Source organism: Mercenaria mercenaria, chromosome 6 (genome assembly GCF_021730395.1).
Source record: "Mercenaria mercenaria strain notata chromosome 6, MADL_Memer_1, whole genome shotgun sequence".
NCBI lineage: Eukaryota > Metazoa > Mollusca > Bivalvia > Venerida > Veneridae > Mercenaria > Mercenaria mercenaria.
This window is the reverse complement of record NC_069366.1, coordinates 3,557,067-3,578,631: the sequence shown is the minus strand read 5'-3', so window position 1 is coordinate 3,578,631 and position 21,565 is coordinate 3,557,067. Positions and strand designations below refer to the sequence as shown.

At 34.4% G+C, this 21,565-nt stretch overlaps 1 long non-coding RNA gene across 1 annotated transcript; it reads left to right on the top strand.

The window, feature by feature from the left end:
- The first annotated feature begins 1,677 nt into the window (after positions 1-1,677).
- On the top strand, positions 1,678-5,011 carry LOC123550365 (uncharacterized). The gene is made up of 2 exons (XR_008371237.1): positions 1,678-1,727; positions 4,259-5,011. It is a non-coding gene; the product is annotated as an uncharacterized LOC123550365 (long non-coding RNA).
- The last annotated feature ends 16,554 nt before the right edge of the window (positions 5,012-21,565 follow it).

The window sequence follows — 21,565 nt, the reverse complement described above, 5'->3', positions numbered from 1 at the left end:
CTATACCCCTTAACAAAGTTATCAAACTGTTTCATAATTAAAGGGCGGTAATTTTTACAACATACTGAAAATCTTGCAGATTAAAGGCTTTGTGCGGATGTCTCTAAATTGCTTTTTGTACTTTTAGCATGTGTAAAGGTTGAGTTCTGCTCAACCCGGGGCTAGAGGGCGTGGGCGGTAGCATGTATTTCCACTACCGTCCATGAACAGGCTCAATCAAACCGAGCCTGCAACATTTTCGTTGTTGTCGTGTTGAGCGACCTGTGAAGTTTCTACTTTTTTCTATTTTGTTTTATGTGATTGTTTTTTTTTTGTTAAATGGTGGTCTAAAGTTCCATTTGTTTATACTATAAATCAAATTGTTCTCTTGTATTTGTACTGCAGAACCTGATTGTAAATAATGATAATATTATAATGTAACATACCTTCTCTGCTAAGGCCTTAAAGGCCTTAAAAAAACCCTTTGTTTACGGTAACATGCTAAAAAATTAGGGTAGGTGGGTCGGAAAAATTAACTTTGACATTGACATTGTCCTAGTAATCTACTTTTACATTTTTTTAGGGTACAGGCTTCAAATTTTGACCACATAGTTTTGTGTTCTGGAATAAACTTTGACCTTGATTTTGACGTAGTGACCTTCTTTCACATTTCTCAAGCAACAACCTTCGAATTTGAACCATACTTTTGTGTACCGAATTGAAATTTGCTCTTGAGATTGACCTAGTGACCTACCGTCACATTTCTCAAGCTGCAAGCTTTAAATTTGAACCACATGCATAGTTTTGTGTTCTGAATTGAAATTTGACCTTACTTTTTTTTTAAGTAATGGTTATTGTGTGATCCTCTACCAAGATTGTTAAAAGTATTCCAATTTGTCAAAAACATGGCTGCCATGGGACGTGGTCATTTTTCTTCTCTGAATCGGTAATAGCTAGAGCCTTGATATTTGGTTTGTGATATCAGATTTGTAATGTCTACCATAATTGTTTAAATTTGGACCAGGTTCAAAAGTGTGTGTGACATGTATATAATATAGGCTAACATAGAAGAAACCTAAGTCTGTACTTACACAAACACACTTGAAGCCCTCAGTACAGGGGTGAATGCTTTAGGGAGGATGACACGCTTGTTAATTTTACATCATGACTTTAAAAAAGACAACTACTTCATAGTTATCATGATTTAAATAAAAACTTTAGGTAAATGTTTAAAATATTACTTATACAAAGCTTATTGGCACTATATTTTTAATACTCCTGAATGTTGGTATTTAGCTGCAGTTGGTTTCAGTTTTTAGTACCTCCCTTTATAAATACAGCACATGAATCAATCATTCTTCTTAATTAAATACATGTTTTTCAATAATATGAACAGATTATGCAAGAGAAATATAGGTGCATAGCGGAAACATTCTTTTTCTTCTGCTAATACTGTGCATACCTGGGTTAGTAAGATATATACAGGAGATGGTGGGCCACGTTTTGGGTTATCATGACTCTTGATATGTTTTAGTTTACGCTTTTTAAGATCATTGTAAAATGTGTAAAGTAAATCAAACCATGTAATGTGTTTCAGGTTATCCAGCTGAAGAAGTTCACAAGAAGAAAGGTTCCTTATACCATTTGGCTGTGTGGGAAACACAGCAAAATTGACACTGTTAGTCTGTTTTCTGAAGACACAGAAAGACCACCATTTCGCTGAAATTCTCCAGTTGGTCAGTGAAAAGGTAAAATCATAAACATCATTATAACATGGTTTCTTAAATCAGCTTCAGCTTCAGTTGGTGCTGTTGATCAGTGTAGTTAGTTAAACAACAAAATTTTATCTTCTAAAATACATTTTTTTTTTTTTTATAAAAATGTAATTTTGTTTATGTTCTTCATACCTCTGGCAATATATGTGACAATTGACTGGTAAGCCATACAGTAAATGTGTAATGTATTTCAAAGAAACCATGAAACTAAATGAGATATATATTATTTCTTAAATAGAATTTTTTGTCCCCCTCTGATGAAATCGGGAGAGGGGTATTGAAATTTGAAATGGCGTTGTCTGTCCATCCAGCAGCAGCCATTTCTCAGTAACTAGCAGGTAGAATTCCATAAAGCTTGACATAAACATGAAACAACATACTGCGATGATGCCCGTCAAGTCTTTTTTGGATGTGGTCAATTTCCTTTAGAGATATTGCCCTTGATTTAATGAAAAATCCACATCTGCAGCCATTTCTCAGTAACAAGCAGGTAAAAACTTGGTATGGAAATTGGCCCTGAGTAGGTCAAAAGGGACTGTTACAAGAAAATGTTTATCCTGATGATATTTAATGTGTATGCCTATGTCAGGGTTTCCACGGTCAGGGAAAAAAGTAATTTTTCAAGGTCAGGGAAAAGTCAGGGAAGTTTGAAATTGGTCAGGGAAATTTAGAAATTTAGCAAAAGTCAGGGAAAAGTCAGGAAAATTTGGAACCAGAAGTAAAAAACAGGAGAAAAAAGTGAAAAAGTAAAAAGAGTGAAAATAAAAGGCATAGGCAGTTTCACTTTTTTTTGGGCATAACAAAATTATTTTTAACTTTTAACAGAATTAAGACTGTATGAATGCTATGAACTGTGTAGTCCTGCATAGTTGCAAATCTATTTCATCATTTTACCATATATGCCATAATAAAGCTTTTCTGTTATTTATGTTTGTATGGAAAAGTTACCTTTAGAAGAAAACTTATTAGTATACCATTCTTACATGTTTAACATTTTCTTTACTCAAATTACTGCTTACAGATTGTAATGTGCAAGAAACATTGCTATATTGATTTATTACATATTTGAATAGACCTTATAGTCTTCTGGTCAACTCTTCAAGAGCAAAAGTGTCTATGGAAGTTTAGTGTTAAATAAGTTTGAATAGTTATGAGTGGTGGATTTTGTTAAAAGTAAAAGACTATTTTAACAGAATTCTTTGCAGCATCTTAATTTTACCCTGTAATATTTTAGAATTCAGCTAACAGAGAAAGACTGAAAGATTAATATTTAGAGATGTAGAAAAGATGCAAACAAATTGCATACTTAGGGTGGATATTAGGACTTATTTGGCATCATAGAAAAACAATTAAAAATGGAAAGTTGAACAAAAATGAAATCAAAACACTAATTCCATTGTACATATAAAGGGTGTAAGTAAAGTTTGCTACAGCTGGAAAAGTAAATCAGCATGATAAAAATGTGTAAAGTAAGATTTGTTAAGTCATTTAATACTGATATGTTGAGGAATTTAAGCTGAATACTATTTATTGTATTGAATTTTCAACTTTCAAAAATAAACAGGCATTTCTGCTTTTAATGAATCTATGTCAAAATCTTTAATCATTATTTGTAGAATGCAAACTCGAAAACTGTAATGTAAAAAGAAGCAAACAACTTCTAAATATATTGCAACATACACATGCTATTAAGTCTACAAGTAGACTACCCCTATTAATTATGTGAAAAATGCCATTTCCTACAAAAAATATATATGAATAAAGGCAAATTTTCATAGAATGTTGTACATTTGTCTGAACAGACACAGTAGAAAAATCCAAAACTTGATCATGGGTAGTATTTTAGTGAATAGTATGTACCTTTCATGTTGTCTGTTACATCACACTAAAATAATATAATGATCTGTTAAACTGGAACAAACTATCTTTACACCCTTCAGATGATAAGGTAGTGTGAGAGGCAGGCGCTTTTCTCAAATGCAGCTCTGGTTGAGTTCTAAGAACTCATTTATGAAGTCATAACTATTGAAAGTAGTATTGCAATATTTCACCAAGAACACATCACTAAACATCAATTACATAACAAATACTTAATACAATGAACATCTTTTTAACAAATAATCGAGGCCTGCGCGTTGTTTATCGTCTAATTTACCACGGTTCAGAGTTCAGATGCGTAGGAATTGAACCACGAGGGCGTTAAATACTGAAGCATCTGAACGATGAACCGTGGTAAATTAGACGATAAATCACAAGGTCTTGATTGTTTTCATTCTGACATGCACGTTGATGTATCGGAACGTCAGGCGGCTACATGACGTCATAATGCTCTCTTACCGGTCCGTGCGTCAACTGTTGTATTGCGTTTGATTTTATTCTTTGTTTAACTGGAAATCAATTTGAGCCATGTTACAATGTTGATTTTCATTCCTGTTCAACCTCTGCATGCAGTCCAGTATTCAAGGAAATGTCAGATAACATTGAATTTTATTGTCTGTTTACAGATATCAGCTCATTCAGAACAATTCATTATTGTTAGAAATCTACAAGAACAACCCATTCAGAGTACAGCTGGAACAAGAGAAGTAATCAGACTACGAATTTGGAATTTATAGAGAACTTGAAAATGAGAACGGAAACTACAAATTATAATTTGAAGTGTCAGAAGCTAATAATAATTTAAATGGAACACTGGATGAAGAGAACTCCCCCCATCCCTCTCAGTATTGCCATCAGATGTGATTTTGACATTTAAGAGATAGAAAGTTATGAAAAGAAATAGAAGTTGTTGAAAAGAATAAAGCTTCAGCATTTCCTCAGTGGGCTGTTTCAAAATAAATGGCACATGAAGTGAAAAGAAAAATAGTTAAAAATTAAAGTTCATAAAAAGTCCAAATTGGCAGTTCCTTATTTTTGTACAGTCATTACAGTCTTTAAAATCCAATCGAGTGCTACTCATAAGTAACCAATAATTTTTTTTGAAGCTTTATTTACAAGATGTTACCAAAAGTAAGCAAATTACAAGAATATTATTTATAAAGTTCAACATAGTGTTGAATATAGACTTAAAATACAGAATACTCCTCATAATTTATTAAGTTCTGGAAATTTTGTTTACTATAACAGTAAAAAACAGGCGTGACATAAATAGATATGTAATGTCATCAACTTCAATGAAATTTTATAGTAATATTAATAAATCATTATATGGCAAAAAACTGTTATCGTTTTAATAGTATGTAAAGAGCTGAATTGATTCTATTGTGTTGTACGTGCTGAATATTTTTCTGTTATCTTATTCTGATTAGGAATGTGGCATTCTGTTTGTTTGTTCATTCATCCTTGTTACTTTCCCCTTCAAACCTCCTAGATCAACCTTTCTACTCATTGCCATTTAATCTATCTTTATTTGGCATAAATTTATATGTACTTGTTAGGTTTTTGAAGCAACCAGTCTATACTTTTCCATTACAGCTTCTTTTGGCTGTGGACCTACTTTGCAAGGCTGAATTTTTAGTGCTCTATCAGTCAACGAGAGCTGTCTGTAAGACAGCACGCTCCACTATTTGGCAATTTGACATTGAGTATTGTCTCCATAGGAGACCTCTACTTTAAAAGGAAGATACACCAAGGGGCATAATTGGTTTATATATATTTTATTTATAAGCCATTACATGAATAATGTACAACAAATGTGTTCAAGGAATGGGACAGAAAACTAATTAACTTACGGTTGTCCATTCCCTAAGGGGCATAATTCTGTCAAGAACACAAACTATAGTTATTGGGATTGTTACACCTAGACCTTGGGTGTTATGGGCCCAGCCCCTGTATATATATTGTTTGTATGCTGTGTGAAGTTACAGTAAGATAAAAGCAATAGTAACAAAGAAAATGACAGAAAAACAAAGGTTGGCAAAGAACTTGAACCAAGAAAACTCACAAAGACGCCCGGGCGAGTGGAATAGCCCACCTACTCTCCAAATAATGGAGCTAAAAATGAATGCATTAAACAGTTTTTAGCTCACGGTGAGGTATTGTGATCATGCTCTGTTCTTGGTCCGTCCATCATCAACAATTGTGTTTAAAGTTATCTTCTCTAAAACCACTGAATGGATTTCGATAAAACTTGGCGTGAATGTTCCTTGGATGGTCTTCTACTAAAGCTATTCAAATGGATCCGCTTGGTTGCAGATAGAATATGGTGTGGGTGATAACGAGGAACAACTATTTAAATTTTGAATAAAATCCATTCAGAAATAACACAGAGTGGAAGTGCAACAAAACTTAAACCTGAAATTCTTATAAAGTGTCATCTGTCAACCTCCCCATCAACTTTCATGATGCTAAGCCAAAGTTTTGAGTTATCATGCAGAACCATTTAACTGTTCTGGATGAATGACCTTGACCTTCTAGCTACTGATCTAATAATCAATACTGATCTTCTGCTGTTCAGGACCAACTTTCCTGATCCTAGGCCCAAGCATTTCAGAGTTAATCCTCCGGAAACCATATTACTGGTCTGGGTAACTTATACCATGACCTTTGACCTATGGATCTCAAAATCAATAGGGGCCATCTTTGCTGGTTTTGACCAACCTCACTATCAAATTTCAATCTAGGCGCTAGCTTTCAAGAGTTACCTTCAGGAAACGGATCAATTTGTCTACATACCAACCGTTAACTGCAAAACAATACACCCCTCCTTCTGTGCGTGTGGGGGGGGGGGGGGGGGGGGGCATAAATATCGCTAGTTTAAATTCAGTATCTGTATTAGTTGATATAGTAACTTTCATGCAATACATTATGAACTCAAGGTCTAAATATGGGCAAAATTAGACCAAACTGCGTGTCAGAGTTCTACAGAGGATATTACAAGTGTCTTTTCACACTGAATTTCTTAACAATTTAAATAATTTATCAATTTAATTCATCAAGTTTAATAAATTCATTGTGGGAAGTCACGAATGTAATATTCTTTTTATCACGCGTTACATTTTCCTTTCGAAACATCAGTAATTCTACTTTCTTTTACTATATTTAGTTATAAATTTACAAGTCTATTAAACCCGGAATGTTTCCTATACCAAAAATCCTTTTCTTTTTTTTTGAGGCCCCAGCTGGGTAACCCCGTTTATTTTTCTTTGCATAACATACATGTATATGACATACAATTTTATATAATGACATATATAGTCAAAAACAAACATGAACTTAACATGTTTCGAATCAAAATCACGTCAGATTCAATACAAATATTATTCAAAGAGTTTTGGAAGGTGAGAAAACAGGAAGGAAGGAGAAGGAAGTAGAAAAGAAAGAAAAGAGCTATGTCGCTTGGGAGTTCTAACTTTGATTAATGAAAAAGTAGATTAAAAAATGAGGAATAAGGGGTTATCGTTTCCTGGTTTCAGTAGTAAGTACTCAATACTAGTTTATGTACAAGAGTTTTAGGGGTTGTAAAGTTTAGTGTAGTCAGCTATTATATTTCATCGAACTTTTACCATTTTTCTTCATGTCTATCTAACTTGTTTTGCATTAATGCGATTTCTTTTTCACTTTTTATCCTAGCTTTCAAGTATTGTACAAAGCACTCAAACATTGGAATGTTTTTGCTGTACTTAGATTTAAATATAAAATATTTGCATAATATTATTATAAAGTTTAGAACATCATTTTTCTTATTGTTTTGTATTACACCGAACCATATGTTTTTGATATTCAGTTTCACGTCAATTCCTTTAGTAGTCAATAGATTTTGAATATTGTTCCAAAAGGCTTGTACTTTGGGGCATTCCCATATTATGTGTTCAATTGTTTCTGTATTCATGCAGCAGAAATCACATAGGTTACTGGGGGCCAGCTTACAGATAAATAGATATTTATTTGTGGGCAACAGACGCATTAAAAATTTGTATTGAAAACTGCGTAGATTTGTATCAATGGTAGAAAGGAATGGTACGCTAAAGATATTCTTCCAATTTAGGTTTTCATTTTCAAAAAAAGATTCTCATTTCACAGCAGCAGTTGGTTTTTCATATGGTACATTGGTTGCTTGTAAATTATAAAGATACTGGTTGGGTGTTTTACAAACTTTTAGTTTTTCTATATGAATGTTTGTTTTATTTCCGTACAGAAAATTTACAGAGATGCTTTCTATTAATATTTTCGGTATCTTTGTAACCACCTGGTAGTATTTGAGATAATCACTTTTTTCCAAGTTAAGTATTCGTTCTGCTTCTTCAAACTTATAAAACCTGTTTGTTCGGAAATCAAATAATTGATCAATATATTTTATTCCCTTTCTGTTCCAATTGTCCCAATATATTGTATTTTGTTGTAATTTAATGTCGGAGTTGTTCCATATTATATGTTTTTTCACTTCATTATTTGTGTTTGAAGAATTCATGATTTTAAACCGCGAACTTAAAATATCTTTCAAAAAATTGTGATTTTTGCAAATTCTAGCAATATCTTGTGTGTGTAAATTACATTCGAAAATTACACTGCCCCCCAAAGATTTTAAGGAATTTCTTATACAGTATTTTCCAAAAACCGTTATTTTCATTTGAAATTATTCTTTTAACCCAACATGCTTTGATCGAGTACAGAAATGCTTTAATGTCTGTGAGTTTAAGTCCTCCCAGATCATAGTTATTTACTAATGTTTTGCGCTTTATTTTTTCATTTTTTCCGTCCCATAAAAATTTAAAAATAGTTGATGTGATATCTTTGATAGTATCTTCTGGTGGGTTTTCAAGCACCGTAAATGGATAAATAAGTTTCGGTAGAGCATATGTTTTAATCATAGTACTTTACCCAATAGGGTTAGTATTCGATGTTGCCACTGTTTCAGACAATTATTGAATTCTTGCAATTTAGGTTCGAGGTTGAGCTTATTATTTGATTCTAAATCTGTATAAAATGTCATTCCAAGTGTTCTAGCTTGTTTAGAAGTCCAAACGAAATTCATGTTTTCAGCATATTTTAAGTTCCTCTGTTTAAGTGAACCAGCCTTTAGAACTATAGATTTTGTTGTATTAAGTGTGAGTCCAGATATTTTGCCAAATTCATTTATAACTTTTATAAGTCGTTCAAAAGATTCTTTCTGTCCATTATTTTCATAAGTGGCATCATCTGCGAACAAGGTTTGTTTAATTTCTGTGTTGTCTATTGTTATACCTTTTATTGTATTATCTTTTGCTATAAAATTTGTCAGTAATGAATGCATATTATGAACAAAGAAGAGGAGAGAGGACATCCTTGTCTAACACCCTTCTTTATTGGAAAGCTTTCTGACATATAACCATTATTTATTATTACACTGTTTATTTTGGTGTAAAATAGTTTTACCCATGTAATTAAAGATGGTCCGAAGTTGAAATGATGGAGACATTGCATCATAAAGCTGTGATTTAAGCTGTCAAATGCTTTTTGGTAGTCAGAAAAAAAAAGAGTAGACCAGGTTGATTATTAGTTTCAAGGTATTCAATGATTTCATAAATTAAACGAACATTTTCACCAATATAGCGGCCTTTCATAAAACCAGTTTGTTCATGAGTAATAATTTTATCTAAAACTTTTTTAATTCTATTGGCAATAGTTTTGGTTGCAATTTTGTAATCTATATTTAAAAGACTGATAGGTCGCCAGTTTGAAAGTAATGATTGGTCTTTTTTAATCCTACATGACCCTGATTCAAACTGGACCTTGAGATAATCAAGATTAACATTCTGACCAAGTTTCTTGAAGATACAGTCATAATTGTGGCCTCTACAGTGTTAAGCTTTTCCTGGGATTTGACCTGGTGACCTAGGTTTTGACCCCAGATGACCCAATATCTAACTCGCCCAAGATTTTATTGAGGGTAAAATTCTGACCAAGTTTCATTAAGATTGGGACAAAATTGTGACCTCTGGAGTGTTAACAAGCTTTTCCTTCGATTTGACCTGGTGAACTAGTTTTTAACCCCAGATGACCAAATATCAAACTCCTCCAAGATTTTATGGAAGGCTCAAAACTTTGACCCAAAGTTGTGACCTTGACTTCCTCGACAAAGTGAGGAATAGTGACACTGAAGTGTTACTAAGACCAGAATTCAAAGGTGTGTCCTAGACTTCCATAACTATTAAAATTGACGGAAATGAGCTTGCAGGAGAAAGGGAAAGGGTCAATTTGATAAAGAAATCAATGACAAAAAGATAAACAAACTGGTAAACAAGAGCTGTCACAAATGGTGACAAATGCCCCTGCAGCACCTTGACCTTTGACCTGGTGACCCCAAAGTCAGTAGGGGTGGTGTCTACGGGCATGTGAAGTTTGAAGGTCCTGGATGAAGTGGTTCGAATGTAAAGTGCCTTCATGCAAAAAGTTAACGTTGATGTCCCTGTGACTTTGACCTGGTGACCCCAAAGTCAGTAGGGTTGGTGTACTCGTGAAGTACTATCAGCATGTAAAGTTTGAAGGTCCTGGGTGAAGTGGTTCGCAAGTGCCTTCATGCAAAAAGTTAACGTTGGCCCCTGTGACCTTGATCTTTGACCCCAAAGTCAGTAGGGTTGGTGTACTCTGTAACTACTATCAGCATGACTGTGAAGTTTGAAAGTCCTGGGTGCATTGGTTTACGAGTAAAGTGCCTTCATGCAAAAAGTTAACGTTGGCCCCTGTGACCTTGACCTTTGACCCCAAAGTCAGTAGGGGTGTTGTACTCAATAAGTACTATCAGCATGTGAAGTTTGAAGGTCCTGGGTGCAGTGGTTCGCGAGTAAAGTGCCTTCATGCAAAAAGTTAACGTTGTGACGAACTAACTAACGAACGGACGGGCAGTTGAAAACTAATATGCCTCCCTTTGGGGGGCATAAAAAACTAGATGCCCACGGGCAACATGGCGAGCCCGTCAGAGCTGTCAAAAGGACTGGGAGTTGCACATGACACTCTGTTGCATTGAGGCAAACATTTATGCCATATAAAAAACAAAGATTGCAAAAGGTACAATATAAGTTATTTGTAGTAACAACAAAGGAAAGTTAATCTTTATTAAAAAAAAAAATTGTAAGTCCACACAAAAGGGAAGTAATTCTAGGTTCTTGCGCATGACACTCCGTCTCATGATGGGGAACAATTGTGAAAAGTTACATCAAAATCCCTCTATGCGTGAAAAAGAAATGCTCCGGACAAAGTCATTCTTGTATCTGACATTTGACCTCTAAATGTGACCTTGACGTTAGACCTAAGGACCTGGTTCTTGTGCATGACACTCTGTCGCATGATGGTGAACATTTATGCCAAGTTACATCAAAATCCCTCTATGCATGAAGAAGAAATACTCCGGACAAAGTTGTCATTCCTGTATACTTTGACCTCTAAATGTGACCTTGACCTTAGACCTAGGGAACTGATTCTTGTGCCTGACACTCCGTCTTATGATGGTGAACAATTGTGCCAAGTAACATCAAAATCCCTCCATGCATGAAGAAGCAATGCTCCGGACAAAGTCGTTACTGAATTTGACCTTTGACTCTAAGTGTGACCTTGACCTTTGAGATAGGAACCTGGGGTTTGCGCATGACAATCCGTCTCACTGAGGTTAACATTCATGCCAAATATATAAAAAAAGATTGCTCCATGCATGTCAAAGTTATGGTCCGGACAAACAAATCCGGACAGACGCACGCACATACACCAAACAGCCATTTGGACAACTATGTCTTCGCTTCCGCAAGCGGGCTCGACAAAAATGAAGGCAGACAATGAGGAATAGGCGAACACTTATGTTGCAACTGTACTTATCTTAGCTCCCTTCAATGTATTAGTTATGTTTAAAGTCGCTTATTTTTCATTTAGGGCATAACATGCTGTTGTTTCTTTTTTATTTTTAACATTTTTTTTACCTACATGTATTTTGTGAAATACACTTATTGCTTGCTAGGATAAATTTGTCTTTAGTGGATCACCTATACTCGTTTTATGAACAGAATACTTTTAATGAATGAATTATTGTGCAACACTGATTTTCAATGTGTCCCCAGTAAACCTATAAATAACTCAATTTTGAGTTCACAATTTTAGAAATATCTACAGGTGAGCTAAAAATGTACGAGTGTAAACATTATAATGAAAGTTAACATAAATACGAAACTGATTCAAATACATTTAAATTAGGTGTATATACAATTATACCAAAATGTTTTGGAAATACTGATAAATATTGCTTGAAGATTGCCATAGCCACTGAACATTTTAAACATCTACTCAGAGTTTTATTTTGCCCTGACTATTCTAAAATTCCATTTTTCATTGACCATTATCAAGATTTCCCAGATAATTCAGACCTTGGAAAAAAAAATCATTTCTACCCGCCTACGAAATGCCCCCTCGATGCATTCAGTAATTGCAAAAGAAACAAAAGTTATCTCCTCACTGTAAACTAAATTTCTACTGTTCTGGTTCAATGTGATCTTGACCTTTGACCTTAAAATCAACAGTGGTCATCTGCGGGTCATGATCAACCTCCCTATTAAGTTTCATGATCCTAGGCCCAAGCGTTCTCAAGTTATTGTTCGGAAAGGGTTTAACTGTTCTGGATAAATGTGACCTTGCCCTTCGGCCTACTGACCTCAAAATCTAACGGGGTCATCTACTGGTCAAGACCAATCTCCCTATCAAATTTCTAGGCCAAAGCGTTTTCAAGTAATCGTCTGGAAACGGTTAAACTGTTCCGGGTCACTGTACCTTTGACTTACTGACCTCAAAATCAATAGGGGTCATCTGCTGGTTATGATTAATCTCTCTATCAACTTTCATGATCCTTGACCCAAGCGTTCTTGAGTTACTGTCCGGAAAATGTTCAAATGTTCCTGGCCAATTTGACTTTGAACTTTGACCCAATGACCTCAAAATCAAAAGGGGTCATCTGCTCGTCAAGACCAATCTCCCTATTAATTTTCCTGATCCTAGGCCCAAGCATTCTAAAAATATCCGAGAACAGTGACTGTCCTGGGTTACTGTGACCTTGATCTTTAACCTACTGACCTCAAAATCAATAGGGATCATTTGCTGGTCATGATTTTCCTCCCTATCAACTTTTATGATCCTAGGCCTTGACCTTTGACATACTGATTTTAAAACCAATATGGGTCATCTGCTGGTGATTACCAGTCTCCCCATCATATTTCATGATCCTAGGCCCAAGTGTTCTTGAGTTATCATCCGGAAACGGATTGGTCTGCATACCGACCAACCTACCGACATCTGCAAAACAATACACCACCCCTACTTCAAAGGGGGGCATAATAAAGAGCTTGATTTCCTCCTTTGTCTAACTGGAAATCAAATGGTCTTGTTAGACTTCAAAGGGGGGCATAATACGGCAATACAATATAATGGACAGCTTTTGTGCTAAACTAAATAGGTATATCTCGTGCATTTTAAAGTTTTACTATTGTTCCTGATAAGACAGAAGCATTAGGTATAACACACTTTCCAATTACTACAATATTTCATTTCAGTGGTAATTCAGCAAAATGGACGAGGATTTCTCAGATATACTTGGTAAGTGTTTTTTTCTCTTTCAGGAAATATTATCCGCTTTCAAAAACAATTGTCATTCTATGTGGATTTCCTTTAAGCAATTACTGAAAATTTGAATTTTGAGTTCCCAAATGATTATTAAGTTTTAAGATAGTTTTGCTAATTCTACATGTATCTAGATAAGAAGAACCAGTATTGATTTTAGGACCGATGTCAATTATCTTTCTTTTACAGACTATTACATGGAACTAGATGAGCTAGATGAAGAACAGGACCACAACATTTTTACAGGTATTCTTTATAATAGCAATCAGCAGAGTAATTAATTGCTTCGTTTCCCATAATTAAGCAATTATGTTAACCAAGATTTAAAGTTACACACTGTCACTACATCTGAAATATTAATGTCAATAAATGAAATAAAAACTACAATAGGTTCACAAACAGATTAATGGTCATCCTCCTCATTTAACACTGTGTTTAAATACACTTTGTTATTGATGCTTGTTCATACTACCTTTTAATACAGAACTAGATAAATTCCATACATTGACATAGACATACTGTAGAGATTTTCTTTCCCTCTTCTTTACAGATGATCAAGAAGCAATCACAAGTGTGTCAAGGGAAGAACAGAAAGGTAATGTAATCTTTATATATTATTCAGAGATGCTTCTGCTAGAATGACATGACTACGTGTAGTGACGTCAAAGTTTTTGTTGCAACCAAGAAAGAGCGCTGCTGTGTTTTACCTACTGTTTCAGATTAAATATTAGAATCATAATAATTAATAGTAAAACACTCGGGCACAAACAAGTCTTACAGTGAGGTTGGGTGCGCACCATAAACCGGTTTAAGCTGCCCGGTAGTGTTTTTGCCACTGACCGTTCCAAGGCGGTGCCCCACTGTGTTCCTTTGTTTGTTCGTTTTGTCCTGATGTGTTGGCTTTGTGTGTGTGTGTGTGTGTTCCTTTGTTTGTTCGCTTTGTCCTGATGTGTCGGCTGTGTGTGTGTGTGTGTGTGTGTGTGTGTGTGTGGTGCGCGCGTCTGCGTGCTGTGGGTTTCGTTTTGAGGAGGCTGCGTTTTTGGTGCGTGGCATTCCCTGTTTGATATTTGTCTTTGTTTTTACGAATAATTTCCTTCGGGCTGCCAGATTATGAAATTATAACGCCCGATGTATCATTGCCAATTGTTCATCAATATTGTTAAAACACTTTTTGAACAATGCAGTCTGAAAGACAGCTAAATCCCACGCCACTGCTATGGATAGTGAAAGGGTAAACCTTTGACCTTATTTGAACAAGGCAGTCTGAAAGATAGTGAAAAGGGTAAACCTTTTACCTTAAACTGTGGCCTTGACCTTGAACTGACATGTCTGACTCAATGACTCTGCACAATGTCTTGATGAGGTGATCATTTGACCCAAGTTTCATGAAAATCCTTCAAGGGGTTTAGGAGATAGAGAGCTCAAACTTTTGAGCTTTGATCTGACATGGCTGACTCATGACCTAGTTTTTGACCCCATCTGATTGACCCCATGATTCAGTCAAAAATATGGCCTCTAAAGTGCTAACTCACTTTTTCTTTGATTTGACCCGGTGACCTAGTTTTTGACCCCACATGACCCAGATTCAAACCTAAACTAAAAATCATCAAGATTAACATTCTGACTAAGTTTCATGAAAATAAAGTCATAAATGTGGCCTCTAGAGTGTTAACAAGCTTTTCATTTGATTTGACCAAGTTACCTAGATTTTGACCCCACCTGACCCAGATTTGATCTTGACCTAAAGATCATCAAGACTAACATTCTGACCAAGTTTAATTAAGATATGATCATAAATGTGACCTCTAGGGTGTTAACTAGCTTTTCCTTTCATTTGACCTGGTGACCTAGTTTTTGACCCCAGATGACCCAATATCCAACAGGTCCAAGATTTTATTGAGGGTAACATTCTGACCAAGTGTCATTAAGATTGGGCCAAAATTGTGACATCTAGAGTGTTAACAGTCAAATTGTTGACGCCGACGGACGACAGACACAGGGCGATCACAAAAGCTCACCTTGAACACTTCGTGCTCAGGTAAGCTAAAATTTATTTCTTAATTACTACAGAAACAATTAATCATACATTAATTAAAACAGTAATTGTTGCACACTTTTTCTGAATAACGAAAGAATTAAAAATTGATGACAATTTCAAAATTTTCTCATTGCAGAGCAGAACTCAGAAACACCAGAACTGTCAGAAGAGGAGACTGGTAACGATTGTATTTCATGATTTTCTTACATTCTAAAACTGCTTTTAACTTTTAATCAACAGCAACAGTTTCAATTTTGTTTTAAACATGCTATTAAGTAAAACATTATCAAATTTGAATGCATAATTCTAGATATATACATGTTGATGAATATCATGTCGACGAGACATCAACTTCATACTGTTGTGATGATTAGTCATATTAGAATATTTTTTTAGCCTTATTTAATAAATTCAGTATGAAAAGACACTCCTGTAATATTCTCAAATTTGACAAGACAGGACTGTCACAGAATTGTTGCTTTGCAGCCCATTTGTTCAGTTTACTTATATATTCTTATTTTGTTATTTGCGTAACACTAAAGTCTTTAAATTGATATATATATATATATATATATATATATATTACAGATTATGAAAGTGACAGCAATGAAAATCGAGATGTTCTATCAAAAGGTAAAAAATATATTATTTGTACTACATATAACCGCCAGAGCGTACAGTGTTAAAACACGGCTTTGCTATAAATTATTTCGATTATAAACAGCCCTTAATCTACAACCGTAGAAAAAATATTGCAGCGCTCTGTCTTGGTCGCAACAAAAACATCAATTTTAAAGCACATTTACATGACATCATTCTGGCGTAAGCATGTTTTAACAGAGACCTGTATATAAGAATTTCAAATAATTTAAAATATCAACATAGATTAATACCTTGCCAACAGTTGGGGATGCAATACCTCTAAAAACAACACACGTACTCATTTGCATTATCAACTCTAGCATAACGAGGAAGACCTGTTGGGTGGCGTAAAGAGAGGAATGAAGATGAAAGCTACATCCCTAGAAAATGAGGTATATCTATAAATATCTGTATGTCCACATTATTATGAAGTACATTTGTGCCAATAATATTAAAATCCCTTCATGGATGGCTTATAGAGTTATAGACCGGACAGGAAAGAAAGCCCTGTTGACCTTTGACCTCCAATTGTGACCTTGATCTTTAAGCTAAGGGTCAGGGGTTTGCGCATGACATGCCGTGTCGTCTTGGGGAACATTTGTCCAAAGTAATATTAAAATCCTTACATGGATGACAGTTATGGACCAGACACGAAATTGTTTTTCAAGCAGTAGGGGACTAATAATATTTTCACCAAAGACAAAACAAGATTTTCCAAGTTCAAACAGGGCCATAATTCCTGCAAAAACACGAGTTATGGCTTTCGCTGTGCAGAGTCAGCTTTTAACTGTGAACATCTAAGTTTTAAAGCAATAGGTTTGACTGTTGAAGAGAAAAGCTGACCTAAACACAAAACTGTCGCACTCTGTTTTGTTCTAGGCCTAAAATACCAATTTGGCCCTAAATACATATTTCAACTCACTTTAATATACTTGCAGCAAAAAGAAGTTACTTAAGGGTGGAAGACGTGTCCTCTTACATGTGCTGCATCGAACTGTGTGCATTGCCACCGTCCCTACTTGTTGTGGAGATGGCAAGGAAAACATTCCACTCACTTAGAATTACAGAAAGGTCACAGTACATCCTTGACTGGATACGAGATCATAAAGGTATTAATAAAACTAAATGCCCACGGGCAACATGTCGAGCCCGTCAGCTGTCAAAAGAACTGGGAATTGCACACAACACTCTGTCTCATTGAGGAAAACATTTATGCCAAATAAAAAAAAGGATTGCAAAAAGTTACAATATAAGTTATTTGTAGTAACAACAATTTTAATATTTTGCGTTTTCATTATTTTCGGACTTTATTGAAAACCTATATATCTGTATTCTTGGTTGTTTGTAACAAGTTTACAATAAACATGGCAATTTCATGACATTGCTTTATTATACATTCCACTTGGAGGATTGTGCTCATAAAACCAGCATGTAGTGCTGTAATTATTTGAACATTAGTAATTTAGTATTCCAACCAGATTTATTAAAATAAATGATCTGTTGAAAAAAAAAAATACATAAACCTATTCATTTTTACAAGCATTTCCATGTAAAAACAACAATTACATTCATTATCACAAAAGAAACTGCTATACATATTCAAAATAAGTAACACAATGGATTCATTTGATTTTTTTTTGAAAGGGTGAAGATAATACAGTATAACACAATGCAAACATATTGTACATACAAAAACTAGCGGATGAAATCTATGTCTTCTTAAATAAAGTACATAATTATAGGTTCTTAACTTTGTATGTAGATATATGCACGAGTTATGCAGCGGTAATATTGCGCGACTTTAGGAGCACAATATTATCTGCGAAAGAATGAGTCAAGCGATTCTTTCCATAACAACTTTAAGAAAGCCTGCCGCATAAAATATGGACAATTATTGCACGATCGCTGTCCATTGAACTAAATGGAAAATAATTTTAGGTATGCAAAAACAGTACTTTATGTAAGAAGACATAAGACTTGTTTCTATTGAGTATTGCCTGTTCTCATATTTCTTTACACATTTTTCATGTCCACCATTTATTACTAGGATCACTAAACCAAGCTTCAACAATAACATTCCTTGGCATATAAACGAAATAATAAAAAAATAGAGATATTTATATATTGCACCTTAAAAGATTTTCTTTTTATAACATTTATGACAAGATTACAGACATTTCAATCCCTCTAAATCATATTTTCAACATTTCAACATGCAATAATCGAAATGTGTTACTGCGTTTATGATAGGGGAACAAAAAGTTTGCTTAAATGCCTTTCCAAGCATATTTAACTATCCAAGCCGTTCATTTTATGCAATCCGGAAAATGTACATAGGTAGGTACCATTGTTAAATAGAAATCAAAGTGAAGTTTACCCTACATACAAATTAATAGGGGTGTATTCCTGAACTTAGATAGTAATTGAAATTTTGCTTTAAAATTCAAGAAACTGATTTAAATGATACGTTTGTTTTAGTTACTATCTTTAAAAATGATTATAAAATTTTTCATTCAGTGTTTCTACTTTAAACTGCATCTTGTAAAAACTGCAATGATACGATATGCTATGCATATTGCCAGAATATTGTATCACGATACATTGTTACACCCTTACAACTTAAATATGTCTGAGTAGTACTGCAAATTATAAACAGCATAATCTTTTTTTAATCAAACTGTGCAGTGCAGATTGTAGAGGTAAAACAAGCAGGATTATTTTGTGAAAATCTCTAAGGTTATGTTACTTTAGCAGATTTTGGGTTCTGTTCATATGTTAATAAAACAGTTATGCCGAATGATACTTTGTTGTAAGCAAACCACAGTTTTGTATCTAATTTCTGTGAAGGTGTATTTGCAAGAAAAGAAACTTTTCATTTCCACCGAAAGGCTTAAAACAGCATTTACACCTTGAAAATTTTTGTTGCAGAGGAAAAAACCAGACTGCAAGCACCAGGTAGAATGACCGGAACAATGGGGGCATCAGCAAATTACTTTATAATGTGGATAAATTGGTTCTGCGCTAAACATGCTGACAAACTGCCAGACAGTGTAAAGTAAGCAAAATTTTACTGATGTCCACAAAAATGGCTCAATTCTTCTCATGAATTCATAACATTGGAATAGACAAACATAAAAAGGTGGCACAATTACTAGACAAATTTGAATTACTGTTTTATTTCACTTTTGCAGCAGTGATCTAGAGTTCCTAATTATAATGATTATATGGAAGTCTGATTAATAAAATAGCCTAAACTATTTAATAGCCGGATTCTGTGCATGCACAATTTTGGTCAGTATTAGTTTATCATACTGCAACATATGTGTTGGACCACTGAAATATGCACCATGTTGAAATGATTTCCTGTCTTGACTGAATCGGGCAGAAAGGTTCCTAGCCCTATTCAGTTTCAATAATTTTAATGCAGTCAACTCTCATGCAACAGGTACAAAGAAATTAGAATATTAAATTCAAAGTAATTAACAATGTGTTCATTATAGGCTACAACCTACAGATTGTATTAATATGATCTTTTTTTTAAACAGAGATTTTTTTTACAGCGCTACCCTTTGAATTGGGAAATTTCGCGTTGTTTTCCACAAATTTGGCAAAAAGTAAAAAATGAATAATTAATTTTGCATGAAATACAAGAAAGAAGGTCATGCTGTACCTTGAAAAACTATTTATTTATTTATCTGGGTTTTACGGCACACCAACACAGTATAGGTTATATGGCGCAAAAACAGGACTACAAATTTTGGTTTCACATCTCATTTACATCGAAATGAAAACATGAGGTATGGAATCAAAATTTGCATACCTGCTGGAATCACAGAGTTGAAAGTGTCAAGACCCTATTAGTCGCCTCTTGCGATCATGCACGGGTACGGCAGTGGTTCCAATTCTTTTCATATACAGATACAGAACCACATGGAGCACCTTGAAAAGCAAGAAAGTAGGTCATGATTAAGACATTTAAATCTGTATCAAACATTACATTTGTGGTCCAAAATTCTATGCCACTGATGCAAAGAAGTCTATATAAAACAAGAGTGCCAAGATGGCCCTAGGTCGCTCACATGAGAAACACCATTACAGTGTAAACATGTTTGACCTAGGGATTTCACGGAAACAATTGTTTTGACCAATTTTCATCTATATTGGACCTAAAATGTGGTCTCTTAAAGAGTCAACAGGTACTTTTTTCCATTTAACCTAGTGACCTAGCTTTTGAGCCAAGATTACCAAAATTCCAAGTTGACATAGATTTGATCAAGGCAATCATTCTGACCAAATTTCATGAACCTCAATTGAAAAATACTGCCTCTATTACATACTAAACATTTGTTGTTTGAATTGTCCTAGCAACCAAGCTTTTTTTTTACCTCAGATGACCCATATTCAACTTGACCTTAATTCATCAAGGATAATTATCATCTTACCAAATTTCATGAAGATCAATTAAAAACAGTCTGTATTGCATACATGAGGTTTTCTTTGATGGTGACTAGTTTCTTAACAAAAGATGATATAGCTTTTTTTTTAACTCAGATGACCCCATATTCTAACTTGACCTAGATTTCATCAAGGCAATCATTCCGACTAAATCTTATGAATATCCGGTGTAAAATGCAGCCCCTTTCAGTGTAAAATGCAGCCCCTATTATGTACACAAGGGTTTTCTTTGACTGTGTTACCTAGTTTTTGACAATACACGACTCATTAAAACTCTCCCTAAATTTCATCCAGAGACAAAAACTCTGATCTAATTTCATGAAGAGTGGTATAAAATGCAGCCCATGTTTCATACACAAGGTTTTTCATGGATTTCACCTGGAACAACCCATATATGTATATATATCTACAGCTTATTTACAAATTCAAGAAAAATAATAAATATGGAAATTATGAAAGCAAAATACATGTACTTATGGGCCATTACAAATTAGATACAAAAAAACTTTCACCTTCCATGTTGTTTAACAAAGAGAGCAGTTTATGAAATGCTGTGTTTGGATGCACAAAATGAGAAAATAACAACAATTAGTTACAGCCACATGATGTTAATATGGAGAAAACAGTTAACACACATTAAAATCCCCAAGGTTGGTGACACTTAAGAGTAATGAAATATAAAATACAAACTAGCTTTAGTAAAAGAAAAAGGACAAAATAGGGGATGTTTTCATTAACTATTTGCCGAAATAGAATTGTTTTTAATATTAGAACTCTTATCGGAAATCAACTGTGATTTTGTACTAAGGAATACTTACTTACAATCTTAGAACAAGTTTGCTCCCTATTGCATAGAAATCAAGATTCAGTCAGTGTGATGTCTGCATGAAATTAAAAGACAAACTTGCCACCTGTCAAGACAAAACACAGAGAGGAACTTATACAGAAGAGAAAGAAGCATTTAGAGCAGCAGAAGTAAGAACCTTTGACATAACTTATACACTCAACCAAAATGCCATTTAATACTCCACTGCAAAATTCAATTTTATAAATTCAAAAAACTTTTCAGCCATGATCTGGATATAAAACTTTACAACCAGGCATG